The 5,450-nt window shown below is 37.1% G+C and overlaps 1 pseudogene; it reads right to left on the bottom strand.

Annotated features, from left to right (window-relative positions):
- Positions 1-5,100: 5,100 nt before the first annotated feature.
- The window catches only part of LOC135209410 (neuronal acetylcholine receptor subunit alpha-7-like), a 68,854-nt pseudogene continuing 68,504 nt past the window's right edge, over positions 5,101-5,450 (bottom strand).

Below are 5,450 nucleotides of genomic sequence, written 5' to 3'. Positions count from 1 at the left end.
TAGTTGCTTTTCAGTTTCCTTTGATAGATTCCCTTTTCAAATTCCTTGTCACGAATCGGTAACGAAAAAGCGCTGTTTGGATATCCGTTCTTAATTGACTTTTGATTTGGAATGTTAACTGCCCATATTTGACATATGTCACACCTTGAAGTCTTTGAAAATTAACGAAAAGCATCTTTTTTTTTTTTTATTCATTATCATGAAAGGCATATTTTACCATTTAAATGATCCGAATCTTACGTGATTGGATGATTGTGTTTTCTTCATTTTAAAAAAAAAAAAAAAAAAAAAAAAAAAAAAAAAAAAAAAGATTTGTCGATGTTTCTAGCGGTGATTCATTTCTCTGTCATACAATTGATATAACAGCTTTCCAAGACATTTCTTGCAAGAACCGTGTTCCGTTATTCATGTTTTCAGCAACTCAACACCCCCCCCCCCCCCCCCCCCCCCCGCCCGCACACCTCTTCTCTCTCTCTATCTCTCTCTCTCTCTCTCTCCCTCCTCTCTCTCTCAAGTTTTTTAAATAAATACGGGGATGAAAATGAGTAACGAAAATGGACCAAAGGAGTAAGCTAATTGTAAATTTCAAAACATTATATTTTTCGATTTTAACTTAGGGAATAAGTTTTATTTGTCCATTGATACAAAATAATTAATACATGGATATTTTTTTTCTAATTGCACCCCCAAGCCCCCAGATTTCAGGCAAATATTCAGTGTAAATAAAATTATAAAAATTGCAGCTGTATTTATGTGAATTCCGTTCTTCGTATTCGTGAACGAGAAACAATAGCAAGATAATTAATTTTATAAAAAATCGAATGCATTCTTCGTTGTTCTGTCATCATTCAGCTGGGGACCGCCTTGTTTACTGGGTAGTGTCGTGCATTGCCACTCCGATGTCGATACTGCGGGTCGCGCCCCCTCCCAAATTCAAGCCGATGAAAAATCATGGTTCCGTATCATAAACTCAGTCCGCTGCAGTGTGGGGGTCTGGGTGGGAGGTGAAACCAACATTCTTTGGAAGATTGAATTTCTAGTCAGTGGCCCCTCTGTGCTTGTTCCATGTGAATAGTTTTCATCTATGTAATAATATATAATAATAATAATAATAAATATGAATAATAATAATAATAATAAGTAATAATTTAAATTTCAAAAGTCAGCGGCCCCTGTGTTGTGTCGTTCCGTGAATATTTTCATCATACTACTACTAATACTACTACTATGATAATAATAATAATAATAATAATAATAAAATAATAATAATAAATTAATTCAATTCAGTGGCCCCTGTAGTGGGCTTTGTCCCCTGCGAATAGGTTTCATCTACTGAAATAATAATAATATGTTGTTTTGCTGAAAAATGACTGTGCTTTCAGCACTATAATAATAATAATAATTAATAATAATAATAATAATAATAATAATAATAATAATAATAATACAATAATAATAAAAATACTATGTTTTGCTAAAAAGACTGCTGCTCAGCACTATTAAATCTTGTAAAGAGTCTTCTCTATCTTTCTGATGACGGCTTTCTCGTTGTTGCTTAGACATGGCGAAGCAACGCACCAAAGGTGCATGGTAAAATTCGGTTGAGTCATTTGATTTATATTGCTTATACAATTCTCTCTCTTCTCTCTCTCTCTCTCTCTCTCTCTCTCTTTCAACGCTACGTTTCTCCTGATCCACAGGACATTATCAAGCGATAAATGCTGAATCCAGTGGCGAGTCCATCTCCTTATATCGTGATTTTTTGCGGGCTCACGATATAAGGAGATGGGACTCGCACTGGAATTCAGTCCCATCAGCAGTTATCGCTGATAATGTCCTGTGGGGATCAGGAGGGGAAACGTAGCGTTGGAGAGGAGAGAGAGAGAGAGGACGAGAGAGAGAGAGAGAGAGAATTGTATAAGCAATATAAATCAAATGACTCAACCGATTTTACCATTGCCCTTTGGTGCGTTGCTCGCCAGTCTAAGCAACAACGAGAAAGCCGTCATCAGAAAGATAGAGACGACTCTTTATAAGATTAATAGTGCTGAAGCAGCAGTCATTTTTTAATAAAACATGCCTACGAGAGGGTTTCTCCTTCCGAAATAATAATAATTTAATAATAATAATAATAATAATAATAATAATAATAATAATAATAATAATAATAATATAATCTGGAAAACTTTAAAAGCAATTTCTCCACGGGTGTCGACGGGAAACATATTTAAGAAGGGAGATTCTGGTTCGGGTCCCAGAGAGATTTTTGGTCGAAACCGACGAAGAAATAGACGACCAGTTCCAGGTGACGAAATCTTTTCTCGTGATTCAGGAAGGTGGTTCCTGGACGTGTGTGTGTGTGTTTTTTATTTTTTCTTCTTTTCCTTTTAAGGAAAGTCTCGAAATGGAAAACTTTATCTTGCAGAGAAACTTCTAATACTCAATGCTTCTTTCGAGGGACTTTTTTTAAAAATCTTATTTTCGATTATTTAATTTATAATACTGATGTTGGACACACACACACACACAGACGAGAGAGAGAGAGAGAGAGATCGAGAGACGACAGAGAGAGAGAGAGAGAGAGAGAGAGAGAGAGAAAGGAGTTATTCAGATTCACATCTTATCTTTTCTCTTTTCCTTCCAATTCCTTCCAGATTCCTTCCAGAAGAAAATGTACTGTATTAAAACGAATTCATTCAGAATTTACTTCTGTTTTCTCGTCCGGTTTGAAGAGTTTGAACGCGACAAGGAAAAGGCAAGGGGTTTATTATTATTATTATTATTTTTTTTTTTTTTTTTTTTTTTTTTTTTTTTTTTTGTTTTTTTTTTTTTTTTTTTTTTTTTTTTTTTTTGTTTTTTTTTTTTTTTTTTTGCTCTATCACAGTCCTCCAATTCGACTGGGTGGTATTTATAGTGTGGGGTTCCGGGTTGCATCCTGCCTCCTTAGGAGTCCATCACTTTTCTTACTATGTGTGCCGTTTCTAGGATCACACTCTTCTGCATGAGTCCTGGAGCTACTTCAGCTCTAGTTTTTCTAGATTCCTTTTCAGGGATCTTGGGATCGTGCCTAGTGCTCCTATGATTATGGGTACGATTTCCACTGGCATATCCCATATCCTTCTTATTTCTATTTTCAGATCTTGATACTTATCCATTTTTTCCCTCTCTTTCTCTTCAACTCTGGTGTCCATGGTATTGGACATCAATGAGTGATACTTTCTTCTTGACTTTGTCAATCAACGTCACGTCTGGTTTATTTGCACGTATCACCTATCCGTTTCTATACCATAGTCCCAGAGGATCTTTGCGTGATCGTTTTCTATCACTCCCTCAGGTTGGTGCTCGTACAACTTATTATGCAAGGTAGCTGATGTTTCTTGCACAGGCTCCAGTGGAGGGCTTTTGCCACTGAAATCATGCCTCTTTTTGTACTGGTTCTGTGCAAGTGCCGGGCATTCGCTTGCTATGTGGTTTATGGTTTCATTTTTCGTTATTGCACTGCCTACATATGGGAGAGATGTTATTTCCGTCTATCGTTCTTTGAACATAGCTGGTTCTTAGGGCCTGATCTTGTGCCGCTGTTATCATTCCTTCAGTTTCCTTCTTTAGCTCTCCCCTCTGTAGCCATTGCCAATTGTCATCGCTGGCTAGTTCTTTAGTCTGTCTATGTATTGTCCGTGCATTGGTTTGTTGTGCCAGTCCTCTGTTCTGTCGTCATTCTCCTGTCTCTGTATATTCTGGGCCGTCGTCTACTTTTATTAGTCCTTCTTCCCATGCACTCTTTAGCCACTCGTCTTCACTGGTTTTCAGATATTGCCCCAGCGCTCTGTTCTCGATGTGACGCAGTCCTCTACACTTAGTAGTCCTCTCCTCCTTCCTTTCGTGTATTATTATTATTATTATTATTATTATTAGTAGTAGTAGTAGTAGTAGTAGAGTAGTAGTAGTATTTGTGTAGTAGTGTTCATATGAAACAAGCAAAAAAAAGACCTAGAATAAATGCTTGATAAGCGCGTCATACTTCCTCGGTAGGAAGCAACTAAAATTGCGACCTGAAATAAATAAATTTTTAAGTTCTTGGAAAATATTGGTCAGCAAAAAAAAAAAAAAAAAAAAAAACCTAGCTCGTTAAAGGCAAGACACGAACACCCATTTCTCAGATGTTACCAGCCCCCTATCGCCTTTTGTTGAAAACTGGGATTATAACCTGTGACCAGTTCAGGAGACGTTGTAGGTAAATAACCTTGACAAGAAATTGTACGTATCTATGGGGCAGTTTTTTTTTTTTTTTTTCTTCATGAAGCCAATAGTTTGAACATTGACTGATACTAAAGGAAATTAACCAGTGAAATCCACGCTAGGAGTCTCCACCTGATCCTCAGTTTTAATTCCATGACTGTGAAGGAAGAAACATCAGTGAAAGATTAAGGTCTATAACATCAGGAAGGCAAAGACCTTTTTCCCGCTCCCAGCGACATAAAAATCTTTGGTTTTTAAATGGATATTAATATTTGGTATTACTTTTCACCCCGAACTGAATTTTTACTCCGGTCCAAATTTGTTAGACATATTAGGCGTAATTTACAGGATAAAAAAAAAACAGTACCTCTAAATTCACTTGCAAAAAGCGGGACGCCATATCTTGAAAACTAACCATGGAAATTTCTTTAAAATAATCTCTATGTTCTCACACCCGAATTCCTTTAGGGTTATCAATCTAACCCAACCTAACCTAACCTAGGGGCACGGCAAAAGAACTGGGGTTGGTGCAATACTAGCTTACATCTCAGAATTAGGGCACGGTCTCAATTATTCAGGGGACAGTTAAGAGCTCACCGGTTTTGTAGTTTGCAATTACTGTGAGAGGAACCAATAAATAAACAAATTTCATAACTAGCTTACGTTTTAAAACATTGCCTGATGAAGATAATAAGTTAAGCATATGTTTAGTTTAACCAGACCACTGGGCTGATTAACAGCTCTCCTAGGGCTGGCCCGAAGGATTAAATATTTTCACGTGACTAGAACCAAATGGTTACCTAGCAACGGGACGCACAGCTTATTGTGGGATCCGAACACATTATATCGAGAAATGAATTTCTAATCACCAGACATAAATTCCTCTGATTCCACATTGGCAGAGCGGGGAGTCGAACTCTCGACTAACGATGGGTAGGCGAGCACGTAATCCACTCGTCCAAAGAAGAACTGATCAGCATAAACACTTCTATAAAAAATCAGATGTATCAATACACAAATATACACATTCAATTGTGTCACTCATTCATCGTTGTCTTGAATGTTTTTGGAAGCCACCGATCAAGTGTTGAGAGAAGCAGCTTTATCTTGAAAACAAAAGCGAAGACAAAGATCGAGGCTGTGGCTGCAACCGAAGAATGGAGGTCTCATTTTGTGTTTATTTCTGTCACTACATTGAATTTAGGCCTATA

Source organism: Macrobrachium nipponense, chromosome 37, assembly GCF_015104395.2.
Source record: "Macrobrachium nipponense isolate FS-2020 chromosome 37, ASM1510439v2, whole genome shotgun sequence".
NCBI classification, from domain to species: domain Eukaryota; kingdom Metazoa; phylum Arthropoda; class Malacostraca; order Decapoda; family Palaemonidae; genus Macrobrachium; species Macrobrachium nipponense.
The sequence above is the reverse complement of the archived record's forward strand: the minus strand, read 5'-3'. Positions and strand labels throughout refer to the sequence as shown.